This window comes from Pan paniscus, chromosome 20, assembly GCF_029289425.2.
Source record: "Pan paniscus chromosome 20, NHGRI_mPanPan1-v2.0_pri, whole genome shotgun sequence".
Taxonomy (NCBI): Eukaryota; Metazoa; Chordata; class Mammalia; order Primates; family Hominidae; genus Pan; species Pan paniscus.
This window is the reverse complement of record NC_073269.2, coordinates 44,304,679-44,320,651: the sequence shown is the minus strand read 5'-3', so window position 1 is coordinate 44,320,651 and position 15,973 is coordinate 44,304,679. Positions and strand designations below refer to the sequence as shown.

At 47.8% G+C, this 15,973-nt stretch overlaps 1 protein-coding gene across 4 annotated transcripts in view; it reads right to left on the bottom strand.

Moving 5' to 3' along the window:
- SIPA1L3 (signal induced proliferation associated 1 like 3) overlaps window positions 1–15,973 on the bottom strand; it is a 312,831-nt gene that overhangs the window by 194,053 nt on the left and 102,805 nt on the right. For 3 of the 4 annotated variants that reach the window (XM_034944253.3, XM_034944252.3, XM_055103150.2), the window contains exon 2: window positions 3,188–3,255. The exons of the other annotated variant lie outside the window; for it this stretch is intronic. The gene's annotated coding sequence lies outside the window, so the exon portion shown is untranslated. The remainder of the gene's footprint in view (window positions 1–3,187; window positions 3,256–15,973) is intronic. 4 annotated transcript variants of the gene reach the window in all.

Sequence of the window (15,973 nt, the reverse complement as noted above, 5' to 3'; positions counted from 1 at the left end):
CTGGTTACCATGTAGGAAAAATGCCGTTCTTCCTGCTGTGTGAGAGGCAATGCTAGGAATTTACTTGGAACTTGGGAGCTTTTATCACATGAAAAAGGAATGTGCTAGATTAAAACAAGTATCTATGAGCCCATAGGATATAAATTAGTAACTAAATAAAGAAATAAGTAAGGGGGAAGGGACAGGTCTTCCTTACAGAAGAGTTCCAATTAATAAATGTAGATGGAATGAGAGGCACACAAAAACTGCCATCAGGGAAACAGCACAGCAGTAACTGCTGTAGACAAGACCCGGCCACCAATGGATGGTAAAATTAGTGGGCGGAAGTTTGAGGAAAAGCAGGATGTGGGATATTAGCACAGCCTCAAAGTTTCTCCCCAAAGGTAGCATTTTTGTTTTGTTTTAAAGAGACAGGGTCTTGCTCTGTCACTCACACTGGAGTGCAGTGGCATGATCTCAGCTCACTGCAATCTCCGCATCCTGGGCTCAAGCGATCCTCCTGCCTCAACCTCCTGAGTAGCTGGGACTACAGGTGTGCACCACCACACCTGGCTAATTTGTTTCTATTTTATTTTTTTAGAGCTAGGGTCTCACTTCATTGCACAAGCTGGTTTCAAACTCCTGGCCTGGAGTGCCCCAAGATAGCCATTAATTACAAAGGGAAAAGTGTAACTTTACTGTGGAGAAATCTGGCACGCAGCAACTTAACCAAGTGATCTAGGTGAACATTACCGGAAATACGATGCATTGATGTCACAGACCCCCATAATGACGCACTGAGAAGGGTATGCTGCCTGTGTGGCATTGTTCCAAATAATGAATAACCTCCATCAGGTCATGAGAAAACATCAGAAAAACCCAAGTTGAAACACACAACAAAATAGCAGAGCAGTCCTCTTCCAAAGTGTCTGGGTCATGAAAGGCTAGGAAAGACGGAGGAATTGTTCCAGATCGGAGGAGGTTAAGGAGACATGAAAACCAAATGCAATGTGGGATCAAGAATAGACTCTTGGAAGAAAAAAGGACATCCGCGGAAAAACTGGTGAAATGTGATTAATGTCTGTCATTGAGTTAATCGTACTGGGTTGTGTGAATTTCCTGGTTTTGATCACTGTGTTAAGGTTGTATAAGATGGTAACATGGGGGAAGCTGGATGTAGGGTAGACATGTGAACTTTGTAACCATTTTCACAACTTTTTTATAACTCTAAAATCACTTCAAAATAAAAGTAATCAAGAATTGTGCCAGGAGGCATCCTTTGACAGAAATCTGGCCCCTAGCAACTGTCCCATACACAAGCTTCAGGTACCCAGGCAAGACTGCCAGGATGAGGGAATGTGATGAGAACCACTAAACATCCAGGAGAGAGAAACTCCATCCACAGCCACTCAGTTCCCGCAGCTTGGCCGACACAGCTACCTGCATCCAGGGTCTGAATGCCACAATCCTCCCCCTTCCACCTCCCACACTGTTATGGTCTCTTGGTTCTTCAAGGATCAGACAATGGCCCCTCCCAACAAAGCTGGGAATCATCCAGGAAGGCATCACTGCAAACTGAAATGACATGCAGCTGGGGGCCCATGCCACTGCTTAGAACCCACCCACAGGAACAAGAGAGAATGTTCACTAGCAAACCAACCCAAACCCAACCCAGAAACCTAAACATAACATATTCAAAACCTATATAGCACAGGTAAGTATTTGCCATATATATATATATGTATTTGCCACACATATATATATAATATGTGTAAATACCCATTACCCATGCCATACATGTGTATGTATGTATGTATTTATTTATTTATTTAAATTTTTAGTTTTTTTTGAGACAGGGTCTCACGGCAGCCTTGACCTCCACCGGTTCAGGTGACCCTCCACTTTAGCCCCAGTGTAGTTGGAACTACAAGTGTGCATCATCACGCCCAGCTAATTTTTGTATTTTTTGTAGAGACAGGGTCTCACTTTGTTGCCCAGGCTGGTCTCCAGCGCCTGGGCTCAATCGATCCTCGAGCCTCAGCCTCTCAAAGTGCTGGGATTACAGGTGTGAGCCACCACACCTGGCTCATATTTTTAACCAACAGAGAAACCAGTACATTCACATAGTGGGGCGGTGGGGCTGCTCTGAATCTTGATCGTGGTGGCAGTTTCACAACTGTCTACATCTGTCTGTGTTCAAAGAACTGTATACCGGCCAGGCACGGTGGTTCATGCCTGTAATCCCAGCATTTTGGGAGGCTGAGGCGGATGGATCACCTGAGGTCAGGAGTTCAAGACCAGCCTGGCCAGCATGGTGAAACCTCACCTCTACAAAAATACAAAAATCAGCCGGGCATGATGTCAGGGGCCTGTAATCCCAGCTATTCAGGAGGCTGAGGCGGGAGAATCACTTGAACCTGGGAGGTGGAGGTTGCAGTGAGCTGAGATGGCACCACAGCACTCCAGCCTGGGTGACAGAGTGAGACTCCATCTCAAAAAAAAAAAAAAAGAGGCCGAGGTGGGCGGATCACCTGAGGTTGGGAGTTCGAAACCAGCCTGACCAACATGGAGAAACCCCACCTCTACTAAAAATACAAAATTAGCCGGTCGTGGTGGCGCATGCCTGTAATCCCAGCTACTCTGGAGGCTGAAGCAGGAGAATCGCTTGAACCCGGGAGGCGGAGGTTGCGGTGAGCCGAGATCACGCCACTGCACTCCAGCCTGGGCAACAAAAGTGAAACTCCATCTCAAAACAAAACAAAGAACTATATACCAAAAGAGAGTTTTACTCTATGTAAGGTTTAAAAATTGAATTGAAAAGTAAAGAAAAAAATAAAAGTATATGAAATGTATGATATGCTGAGGTATGCTCATGAGCAAAGATCTTCAAAACATACTATTATTGGGGATGGTGGAAGCAAGCCAAGAAGCACTGCATAGCCTGGTTCCTTTTTCTCACACAACGAACCAAAATAAGTGTGTATATGTGCATGTAGGAATGTTCGTGTATGGGAAAAGGTCTGGCAGGGCACCCAGCCAGTGACTGACAGTAATTACCTCTGGGGTAGACGTTAGGCTTGCGGGTGACAGGAAGTACAGCGATGCAAACTTTCATTTTTCCCTTGATACTCTTTTTTTAAAATTAAAAAAAATAATATGTGTATGAGTTGTAAAATTCTAAGCAAACCAGCAGCCACGCCTTACTCACCCTTAGTGCCTTCTAGACACTAGTGCTCTTGGAGGGTCCCAGGAGAGCTGATGTCAGAGACTGTGCATCTACATGGAGGAAAAAGAAGAGGTTAGGTCTCTGGCCAACTTAAGCCTTCCTGCTGTAATACCCAGCTGTCAGTCACATATTCACTCTTTCAACAAGTATTTACTGAACATGGCTGAGTGTAATCCCAGCACTATGGGAGGCCAAGGCAGGTGGATCACTTGAGGCCAGGAGTTCAAGACCAGCCTGGCCAACATGGCAAAACCCCATCTCTACTAAAAATACAAAAAATTAGCCGGGCGTGGTGGTGGGCGCCTGTCATGCCAGGTACTTGGGAGGCTGAGGCAGGAGAATCACTTGAACCCGGGAGGTGGAGGTTGCAGTGAGCCAAGATTGTGCCACTGCACTCCAGCCTGGGTGATGGAGCAAGACTCTGTCTCAAAAAAAAAAAAAAAAAAAAAAGTATTTACTGAACACCTGCTATGTGCCAGGCTCCGGGAATACAACCAGGGTTCTCCAAGACAAAGTAGCTGTCCTCAGAGAGCAGACATTCTAGTAGGGGAGGAGGACAATAAACAAATACACAATACAAAGTCACAGAGTGGAACCTTGATGAAACCTAGCGGGGTGACGCCATAGTGATGGGACTGTGACCTTACACGGAGAGCTCGGGGAAGGCCTCCCGGATGAGGGGACAGAGATGTGAATACATGAGACCACAGATCATGTGACTACCTGGGAAAGAGCCTTCCAGAGGGCAGGAGCAGATGTGGAGCATCTCAGGAGCAGTCAGGAGGCCCATGGAGCTGGCACGGGGTGAGTGAGGGGCAAGCGGTGGCAGGGGGGACAGATGGAGGGCTATTCTAAGGACATTTCCTCAGACAACTGTGAGCAGAGGAATGACAGAGAAATCATACTTGTCCTGGTTTGGAACTTTATATTATGAATTTATGCCTTTGAATATTTAGTATGCTTGTTTATATTTAAGTGAATATTCCATGGATGAATGAATGTCTCCAGGCGGAGAAGGCACTGTCTGTATTGTTCAGCATCACATTCTGGGCACCGGCAGAGGCTGGGCACTAAGTCAGGAGATGAGAGCTGAGAGGGTCTAGAGCTGTCCTATATGCAATGGCCATTCACTAATAACAATCCCTCCCAATGTGCCGGCTCTGTCCTAGCAGACATGTGCTGACTCATTTCACTCTCCCGATCACCCAAGAAGAAGATACTATTATTACTTTCATGTTACAGATGAGGAAACTGAGGCACAGAATTCATAAGGGACCCACTAGCTGAGGTTGCCCAGTCAGTCAAAAGTATACTAAGCTAGGCACAGTGGTACCCGCCTATAGTCCCAGCTACTCAGGAGGCTAAGATGGGAGGACCATTTGAGCTCAGAAGTTCAAGACCAGCCTGGGCAACATAGCAAGACCCTGTCTGTTTAAAAAAAAAAAAAAAAGTGTACTATATACAGCCAGGATGTGAACCCAGCAACCTGGTCCCAGAGTCTGTTTCTGACCACCTGGCTAGACCACACTCTGTCACAATGGTCAATGAAGGCAGTGGGCTGGCAACACCTCCCTGCTCCACTTCCCCAATACCATAATGTCCAAATGCTACCCAAATATCCCCGCCAACCTCAAAGGCCGGTCAGCTCCTCCAGGAATCTCCCAGGAAGGAAGCCTAGCAAGCAGCTAGCTAACACCCCAGGGTCCAGGAATCAGGACAACTTCAATGATCATTCCCCTGGGGTTCCTGGAGAAGCCCAAGGGGGTTCTTAACCTTTCTCATGCCAGGGACTCCTACTGGCAACCTGGTGAATTAGTTGCAGACTCCTCAGAATAATTTCTTTTTTTTTGAGATGGAGTCTTGATCTACTGCCCAGGCTGGAGTACAGTGGCGCCATCTTGGCTCACTGCAACCTCTGCCTCCCAGACTCAAGCAATTCTGCCTCAGCCTCCCGAGTAGCTGGGTTTACAGGTAAACACCACCACCCCAGGTAATTTTTGTATTTTTAGTAGAGATGGGGTTTCGCCACATTGTCTGGGCTGGTCTCAAACTCCTGGCCTCAAGCGATCCGCCTACCTTGGCCTCTCAAAGTGCTGGGATTACAGGTGTGAAACACCACGTCTGGCCTATTAATGCTGTTATATTACAAGATCTAGTGGTGAGTCCAATACCTATAGTGATTTAGAAACAGGTAGGTGTTTAAATGATATTTTGTGATATTTGCAACACTGTAATGTGATATGAGAATATCCGTGATTTCTAGTAGTGACAAAGTCACAGATATTGCTAATCCAATTGTGGTTTATTGCCCTTGCATAAAAAAATGTTAATTTCAGTTACAGGGTAGCGAAAATAGAGATGTAATGCTTTTCCCAGCCAACCTCGTGACCCACTAATCTTCCATCCTTCAAAGGTCCATGGACCCGAGATTAAGAACCCCTCAACGAGACCTGAAAGAAGGTAAAGGCGGAGCAGCTTCCAAGGGAAAAGAACAACTGGGGAGTGTGGGGGCAGATTCAGCTTCGTGAAGTTAGTATGGGAAGGGGTTCCAGGCGTCGGTTGCTTTGACCCACCCTGCATCTATTTCTCTTCCTCAGTCAGCCCCTTGAACCTCATCTTTCCCACTCAGTCCTATGGGACTCACCCCACCCATGGGTTGTGGGTGGAGGTGGGACTGGTCATATGATCCAAGTCTGGCCAAAAAGCCACTGCACCACCTTCCCTGTTCCCAGCTTCAGAGATGGCCCGGGGTGACCCTGCCACCAAAGCCAGGATGATCAGAGCCAGTAAACACCAGCCCCATGATATATACTGGGACTATGGGGGAAAGAGATGGTTTATTTCCCTTGGAGCTGCTAAGTTGGTTGAATCTACTAGTGGAGCTGCTAGGGGCTGCTTCAGAGCCTACCTGAGAATAAAATCAGCACAGAAGAATGCTGAGCCAGGAGGTAAAAGGAAACATGTCCTGACAACCTCACCAGGCCCTGGATCCAGCCTTGCCTGAAACCATTCCAAGCCGAATCTCCCAGGCCCTGTGTCCATCCACTTCCTTTTAGACTTCCTTTTGACCTGAATTTCTATTTGTTCATACAACCAAATGACTCTCAACTAACACAGAAGGGCAGAGGCAACTGCTGTTCTTGACGATTCCCATAGCTCCCTACCAGGCCATTTAGCAAAGTACAAAATAAAATTAGAAACAGTCACTATACATAGAAACAGCAAATACAGAAAAACACGCTTTTAAAACACTCAGAAATGGCCTCTTGGGCCGTTGCTATTGCTAAGCTGGTCTAGGAAGCCCTCACAATGGTGGTTTTCAAGATGCTTGGCAGGGCAGGAGGGAACCAGACGCACCCAGAACATTTTCCTTTATCACTAGACTTCCCATTTAAAAAATTCCTGGGATGATCAGAAAACCCCTGCAATAAAGCTCTTGTAAAATTTTAATAGCCGCCTTTTAAATTGCAACGGAAATTGCTTTCCCGCCACTCTAATTTTTCTCCTTTCTTTCTCTAAAGTGATGCATATGGCTCTATAAAGGCTGATCAGCAGCGATGTGCCGTGGTGCCAAGTCTCTCTCAGCCAGGAACCTACTTCCTGCCGACTAGAGGGAGCTGCGGATGCCCGTTGCTCTGCAGTCCCTCATGCAGGAGAGAGGAAGATGCCAAAGGGCCGTGGAAACGGCAGCAAAGGAGGGCTACAGATCCGGGAATCCAGCCAGTACCCTGCTTATCCCAGGGCCCCACTTTCTACCACCTGGGAAGGGACGATGACCTTCGGTTTGCCTCCACAATCCCAGCACACTCATGGCCATGACCCATTCATCACACAGGTGACATACAGGCCGAGCACTTCACTTCCTGCAGGTTTACAGCAAGAACAGAATCCCATGAGATAATGTAAGGGGGAAAGGCGTCCTGGCCTGAATGTCTCCTCCCCTCAGCCATAGGGATTGGCTCTGGGAGAGACACGTGAGCCAAGCACGGCCAATCAGAGTGGGCCCTGGACATTTTGCTGCAATTTCTGAGGGAAACAGATGGGTGGTAAGGCAGGGGGACTGCTGAGGACTTCTTTGCCACCTGAGGGTGAGCAGAGGTGGGGCAGGAGGAAGGGGCCGAGAATTAAGTTAAACCTGAGAAAGGCAGAGTCTGGAAATAAAGAGGGGTAAATTCCTGATGAGAATACCTGAGTACTGACTCCAGCTGGGCCAGCTCTGGGATTTTTCAGGTCCCTGAACCATTAACTTCCCTTTGCAGTTGAAGTCAATTTGAGTTGGGGAGGTTCTGTCCCTTACAACAAACTAACAGCACAGGAAGGGACCTGAGAAATCAATGCAGCACTCCTTCATGTTTGGGCGAACATGACCCTTCTAAGAAGCTGACGAAACAAAACTATGTCATGTCCCTCCAGGAAAAAAAACACAAAATACTGCCTGTCTCAAAGATGTCAAAGATTTCTGAAGCCCCTGTCCGTAGGAACTAAGCGAAGAATGCTTTGATCTAGTCTGACTTGTCTGTCCACTTGGTGGAAAAGCAAACTGGGGTCCAAAATGCGTAAATGACTTATCTGGGGCCCAGGGCCAGCTGGGGGGCAGTGCCGGGCTCCCCGAGACCCCCAGGAGGTTTCACCTTGAACTCCCCTGAGTATAGTCCTCCAAGGAGACTGCAGAGGGTAAAGGAAGGCTGCAAGCGAGGCTCCAGGCCCCACACCCTCATCTCACCTCCGGCAGCTCCATTTTTTCCTGCTTTATAAAACAGGCCTACAAGGAAGTGTCTGTCAAAAGTTCCACAAGACCATAATCAACATACTGAAAACCAGTCTTTCATATGACATTTCAGAACACTTACATGTTAATGACCTTGATTTCAACCCTCATGAAACCCTATGAAGCAGGCATTATCACCATGGCTCCAGGTGAGCTGTTTCTGCTGGGCTGGCCAGGTCACTTCTCCCCTGACCTCAAGGCTGGCTGGAGCACCTGCCCTTTCTTGTTCCTGGACCTGTACTTCTGGGCCGGGATTTTCTACCCCACCCCCGTATTTCCACCTCAATTCATATGGAAAGGATCATCCGCTCATACCTCTTCACTCCCCTTTACCTCGTCCACCCCCGCCCCCTCCCCGAGGAAGAAGGGCTGGCCAATCTAACGGGCCGGAGATTGCAACTGTTGCTGGCATCTGCTTTCAAGTGGGCAGATTATTAGCCTGCTGGGCCCAGGCCTACCAGCTCTTTTCTCTGTGTCCCAAGACGGCAGGAGATTCTCTTCTGTTTCTGTCTTGGAGCAGAATAAACACCCTGGGCAGTGTCTACCCAGCCTCTAAGAGGGCCTGGCCACAGGCGCTCTCTCTTGACTGAGTGGTGATGGGGGACAGCCAGGCCTTTCTCTTCTGTGCCGCTGTGTAAGTGGCTGGTCTGGAAGAACCAAACCCACTGCAGCCTTTGCTGTAAGCTTCACTCTCCTTTCTAGACCGCCAGAGCATCACTGTGGCATCAGGGATTACTCACCTACTAATAAAGTGGTTCAATCATCCTTCATTTAGAGAAGATTCCCATTATACCCATCCCTGTCCAGTCTTTGAAATAATGACTTAGGGAAATATCTGTTCATTCAGCTGCCTCTAGCCTACATCCCAACAAAGAAAAGCTGATAAGTGAGGAAAGGACTTTGCCTTGGGAAAATCTAGGCCCTCAACAGCCACTGAGATCATCTTGCAATTAATCATGTTTCCTCTTATGACCTATATTCTATTAATAGCACACAATAATGATTTAGCGCTGGTTCTTTTGCTGATTGATGCGGTCTACAAACACGACTAAGGTTGGGTCACTGACTTTGAGGGTCTTTTTCTCATTTCCTGTACCCCCTGACCCCCGGCCCCACCGCCTCACCCTCTCCAGAAGATAGGCATGCTAGTGTGGTGCTCTGAACACACACACAGCTATGAGGATTTCACTGTGCTGGGGGCCCCACGGTGGTCCTGCCTCCAGCCCAGCCTAAGTAACTCCGTGGTAGAGTGGGCTCACAGACAGACCTCTGCAGATAAGCTGCTCTGGGAAAAAAATGCTGTGTGGCCATTCCACACACAGCAGATTGGCCAAAATGCCAGGCTGACAACACCAAATGTGCTGAAGTTGTGGAGTAAGGGGAACACTCAGTCACTGCGGGTGGGGGTGGAAATGGGAACAAACATTTTGGGAGAGCTATCTGGCAACTTCTTGTAAACATGAAGAGAGGGTAACCTCAGTGACAAACTTCACTTCACCTACTGACAGGCCCAGGGCTCCCTGCTGAGCCCCCAGACCCATGTGCGGCTGTGCAAATTCTTTCTGGGTTGAAGCACAAGGTTTTCGTTTTGATTTTACTACATGCCAGGCACTGTTTTCTGTTGTGTTTTGTTTTTTCTTTTTTATTTATTTATTTTTTTCTTGAGATGGAGTCTCGCTCTGTCACCCAGGCTGGAGTGCAGTGGCACCATCTCGGCTCACTGCAGGCTCCGCCTCCCAGGTTCAGGCAATTCTCCTGCCTCAGCCTCCCGAGTAGCTGGGACTAGAGGCACCTGCCACCACGCCCGACTTTTGTGTGTGTGTGTGTGTGTGTGTGTGTGTGTATTTTTAGTAGAGACGGGGTTTCACCATGTTAGCCAGGATGGTCTCAATCTCCTGACTTCATGATCTGCCTGCCTCGACCTCCCAAAGTGCTGGGATTACAGTTTTTCTTCTTAAAGATAGGGTCTCACTCTGTCACCCAGGCTGGAGTGCAGTGGCACAATCATAGCTCACTGCAGCCTCGACCTCCTGAGCTCAAGCGATCCTCCCGCCTCACCCTCCCGAGTAGCTGGGACTACTGGTGCATGCCACCATTCCCGGCTCTGTTTTCTGTTCTTTAACTACCAATCCATTTAAACCTCTTAATAACCTGTGAAGTAGGTTGTACTATGATCTCCATTTTTAACAGACCAGAAAACTCAAGTACAGAGAGGTACCTTGCCCAAGATCACATAGCAAGTAGACGGCACAGCCAGGAGGGATTTGAACCCAGTGGGTCTGGCTCTAGAACCACCAACAATGGTGCCTACTAAATGCAACAGTGAAGAGTATGATCTTAGCCTTGAACTCTGTCTCCTTCCATATACAGACATCAATGTCAGATGGGTCAAAGACCTAAATGAAAAAGGAAAAATATGAACATGTCTAGAAGACAGCACAGGTGCGTATCTTCAGAACCTTGGGGAGGGCAAAGGTTTCTCATTCAGGAATTCTAGAGAAGCATTTCCCCTCTCCTCACAAAAAGGATCGGATGCACACGCGGGGTGCAGTGGCTCACGCCTGTAATCCCAGTACTTTGGGAGGCCAAGGCAGGCAGATTGCTTGAGCCCAGGAGTTAAAGAGACCAGCCTGGGCAACACACCAAGACCCCATCTCTATAAAAAAAAAATAGAAAAATTACTCAGGCATGGAGATGTGCACCTGTAGCCCCAGCTACTTGGGAGGCTGAGGCAGGAAGATCACTTGAGCCCAGGAGATCGAGGCTGTAGTGAGCCATGACTGCATCACTGCATTGCAGCCTGGGTGACAGAGCAAGATTCTGTCTCCAAAAAAAAAAAAAAAAGGGATCAGATTCATCTAACAGTCATTTTCCCCTTCACCAGTCTGCCTTTTCTCCAACTTGGAATGCAGATATGCAGATGTGATAGCTGGATTTGAGAGAGTCCCCTTGTCCCCAGAACTATCCTGCCCAGACTAGAAGGGCTGAGTTCTCTGGGTCCAACAGCCGTCTTAAGGCCATGGCGGCAAGAGGGTCAGAGCAGTGCTGGTGTTGACCTGTCAGCCACTGAACCTGCCAGCCTCTCTCTCCAGACATTGTTATATGACACAAAGGACCGCCTATGTGTTGAGGTGACAATGTCACTTGTGAATTCTGCTAGCTGCGGCTGAATCATTCCTAACTGAAACACCTGCTGCAGCCGGGGGCCACGTGCTGTGCCACCACCCTGGAGAGTCTGCAGAGAGCCACCAGCATGGACCTGAAGGGGTCTCAGAAAGACTCAGCTAAAAGCCGGGTGCGGTGGCTCACGCCTGTAATCCCAGCACTTTGGGAGGCTGAGGCGGGCAGATCACCTGAGGTCAAGAGTTTGAGACCAGCCTGGCCAACATGGCGAAACCCTGTCTCTACTAAAAATACAAAAATTAGCTGGGTGTGGTGGCACACGCCTGTAGTCCCAGCTACTCGGGAGGCTGAGACAGGAGAATTGCTTGGAGGCAGAGGTTGCAGTGAGCCAAGATAGTGCCACTGCACTCCAGCCTGGGCGACAGAGTGAGACTCCATCTCAAAAAAACAAAAAAAAACAAAAAAAAACTCAACTCAGAGATGAATTGTGGGACTCAAAGATTTCCACTGAGCATGGCTGATCAGGGGCAGCTAGAAAGATGACCTGGTGCCCGAATTAATGCTTGGGGACCTGAAGAGAGAATAGCTTTTTTCTCCTCAACACACTACCAAGGGCAGCCAGGGTGACTGTCATTTTAAAGGCCAGGCCCAGCCCACTGGCACACAGGCACTGTGGTCGGCTGGCCCCAGGCTCAGGGGCTGTGGAAATCCTGCATAGCTGTGGATCCTTTTTCTTCCTGTCACCAGCCATTTGCTGGATGTGCCAACAGTTAAGCCCCTTCCTGAATGCCTATGAAAACAGCCTGTCAATGTGGTTTCGACTGTTGGGTGCTTTTCCACAAAGCACTCTCCAGACCCCAGCTAATCAGATGGAAGACAGAACAGTGGTCAATCTACCAAAATAGGTCAGGCTTTATTTTGTAATCCTCTTATTCATAACACATTGAAAGGGAAGAATGAACGGGAAAAAAAAATTACTAACAGAAAGTCTATGGTGACTTACCCTCTCTGTGCCTCAGTTTCCTCATCTCCAAAATGGGGATAATAGTAAGGGTGTTGTGAGGATTAAGTAAAAATATTACTCCACAAAAATTGTTTAGAACAAGACTTATTATGCACTAAGTATGCATTAAGTGTGAGCTACCATGATTCTATTTATTTATATATACAGAGAGAGAGACAGGGTCTCAGTCACAGCTCACTGCAGTCTTGAACTCCTGGGCTCAGTTGATCCTCTCGTTTCAGCCTCCTGAGTAGCTGGGACTACAGGTGTGCATCACCACACCTGGGTAATGCTTTTTAAAGACATTTTGTGCAGATATGGTCTTGCTAAGTGGCCCAGGCTGGTCTCAAACTCGTGACCTCAGGGAATCCTCCTGCCTCAGCCTCACAAAATGCTGAGATTACAGGTGTGAGCCCCCACACCTGGCCAGAGCGACCATTATTCTTATTGCTGGTGATACGGCAGGTTTCTTGAACTGATGCTCCTTGACAAGCCTCAAAATCCCACCCTCTGGTCAACCAGACACACAGAGAAAGTCCGTGCTCTGATTCTGGTCACTTAAGGCTTGAAGGTCCAGGCCAATGGGCAGAAGCTGGCTGTGATGGACCTGGGTACTGCGGGCAGGAAATGTATCAACTCCAGTTGCTAAGTGCCCACCCAGCAGCCATTCTTCTCTTCCTTCTCAGGATGCTCAGCTAAGACTACATTTCCCAACCTCCCTTGCAGCCAGCATGGCCAATGCAAGGTAAATACAAGCTGTGGGACTTTGAGGAAAATTCCTCAGCAGAAACGCAAAGCTGGACTATGCTTTTGTGCCTCTCCCTCACCCTATTCCCACCGGGACTCCAGACTCACTAGCTTGACTCCAGCAGTCACACTGGGCCATGAAGCCACCTTAAGGACAAAGGCCCTGTGCTAGCGATGATGAGCAGGACCCTGCATCAAAGGACTCTGCTTTTCTTGATGACTGTGAAGCTGCCACACCAGGCACGGACTGCCTATCTCTGGATGTCTTACTCAGGACAGAAACTGCCTTCCACTTAGTTTACACCACTGTTATTTCTGGTGTCTGTTACTGGCAGCCAAATGGGCTTTTCAAATAAGCCGGTAGTCTTGCATAGCACATGAGTGATGGGACAGTATTTTACACCAAATAAATCCTTCTAGTAACCTGCCACCATTTAAAGTATCCTCATGCTTTAGGATGCCTTGCTGTCCTCAACACCAGGGAGTAAGCTAGAACTTCCCAGATACAGAGTGGGGTTACGATCACTTTGCCTTAGGGAGAGGTAAAGTGAGAAATATATGAGATGTTGAGTCATTCATTCAACAATGGGCACTACCTCACTCTGGATGTTGTGTGGGGTAGGATGCTAGGTACGGTGAACAAAAGCAGACACAGTCCCTGCCCTCACAAAATGTACCGTCCACACTAGGGGACCAGAATAAAGAAGAAGGGAAACAGGTACATATATAAGTTCAGTGGTGAGAACCAGAATGAATTTAAGCCCAGAACTAAAGAAAAAGCAGAAGGAAGCTATGTGAAAAGTGGGAGTAAGGATATCCCAGAATGTCCACTAGCTGAAGAATTAACAAAATGTGGTACCTCCATACAATGGGATATTCAGCCATAAAAGGAATGAAGCAAGAATTCATGCGTGACATGGATGGGCCATGAAAACATGATGCTGAGTGAAAGCCGGTCACAAAAGACCATGGATTATACAGTTCCATTTACATGAAATGTCCAGAATGGGCGAATCCATAGAGATAGAAAGTAAATTCGTGGCTGGGTGCAGTGGCTCACGCCTGTAATCCTAGCCAAGGCGGGCAGATCACCTGAGGTCAGGAGTTTGAGACCATCCTGGCCAACATGGTGAAACCCCGTCTCTACTAAAAATACAAAAATTTGCCGGGCGTGATGGTTCGCGCCTGTGATCCCAGCTACTCTGCAGGCTGCAGCATGAGAATCACTTGAACCTGGGAGTCGGAGGTTGCCATGAGCCGAGATCATACCACTGCACTCCAGCCTGAGTGACAGAGCAAGGCTCTGTCTAAAAAAAAAAAAAGACACTCAAAGGGCTATCCAGACTGAATGATTAGATTGGTAATAAATTCTCTAAGAAAAAAAAAAAATCAGAGAATCCCAGGAGATGGAGAAGGATACATGAGTCTGTTTAAAGAAACGCGCAGGGAGCCCATGTGGCTGGATGGCTGCAGCAAGGGAGGGTGTACCGCAAGACATAGCTGGTGCTCGAGGCGCTGTGTGGCCGCAGTCAGCCACATGCTTTTTAGTGTGATGGGAAGCAGGGGAATGATATGTTCTGATTTACAGTTTTGAAAGATCCCTCTGGCTGTTTCACAGAGATTGTCAGTGTTCAAAAGAAGCAGAGAGAGGCCAGGCACAGTGGTTCATGCCTGTAATCCCAGCATTTTGGGAGGCAACATGGGAGGATTGCTTTAGCCCAGGAATTCAAAGCCAGACTGGGCAACACTGCAAGACCCTGTCTCTAAAGAAAATAAAAATTAAAATTAAAAAAATCAGCCAGGCGTGTGGCACATGCTTGTAGTCCAGCTACTCAGGAGGCTGAGGGCTGGAGGATCACTTGAGCCCAGGAGTTCGAGACTGCAGTGAGCTATGATGACACCACCGCACTCCAGCCTGGGCAGCAGAGCAAGACTCTGTCTCAAAAGAAAAAAACAAAAAAAAAGGAGATAGCTGTTGCTATATGGTGGTGGCTCAGCGTGAGGACAGTGGAAGGAAAGGAGGACTCTGGTGAAGATTTGTTTAGGCTCAGGAACAAACAGGCCTTGCTGGTGGACTGGCCATGGGTGTGTGGTAGAAAAGGAAGATTTAAGAATGACCTTCAGAGGGTCTCATCGGTTTTTCCAAACTGATTTTCTGCTGGATTCAAATTGAGTACGACACAATATCAAGAACAGTTCCGCAAATGCCTGTTACATGAATTCAATAAACAAAGTCACTGCTCTATTTCTTTGAAGGGCCTATTTTTGTATTTTCAATAAAGACATGAAGCTGGGCAAGGTGGCTCACACCTGTAATCCCAGCACTTTGGGAGGCCAAGGCAGGTGGATGACTTGAGGTCAGGAGTTCAAGACCAGCCTGGCCAACATGGTGAAACCCCGTCTCTATCAAAAATGCAAAAATTAGCCAGGTGTGATCGTGTGCCCCTGTAATCTCAGCTACTCAGGAGGCTGAGGTGGGAGAATTGCTTGAACCTGGGAGCCAGAGGCTGCAGTGAGCTGAGATCACGTCACTGCACTCCAGCCTGGGTGACAGAGTGAAACCCAGTCTCAAAAAAAAAAAACAAAAAAAGCCAGAGGAGGCAGAAAAAGAAGTCTCTGGAAAGGAGTAGAAAACAATTACAAACATGACCAGTATTAACCAAATATATCAATAATCACTTTAAGGCCAGGTGTGGTGGCTCACACCTGTAATCCCAGCACTTTGGGAGGACAAGGCAGGAGGATTACTTGAGGTCAGGAGTTCGAGACCAGCCTGGTCAACATGGTGAAACCCCATCTCTACTAAAAATAGAAAAGTTAGCTGAGCGTGGTGGCATGTGCCCGTAATCCCAGCTACTGGGGAGGCTGTGGCAGGAGAATTGCTTCAATCTGGGAGGCGGAGGTTGCAGTGCGTCGAGAACATGCCACTGAACTCTAGCCTCAGCGACAGAGACTCCATCTCAAAAAAGATGTGAATTCACAGCATGTATACCTATATATGCGTATGTTTCTGGTTTGAATAAATGGGTAGTTGATGATGTCATCTGCCAATATGGACCACTACCCACCAGTGGATGGCAGAAAAACAGGCACAGGTAAGGATACTGACTATGTTTCGATTCGTATA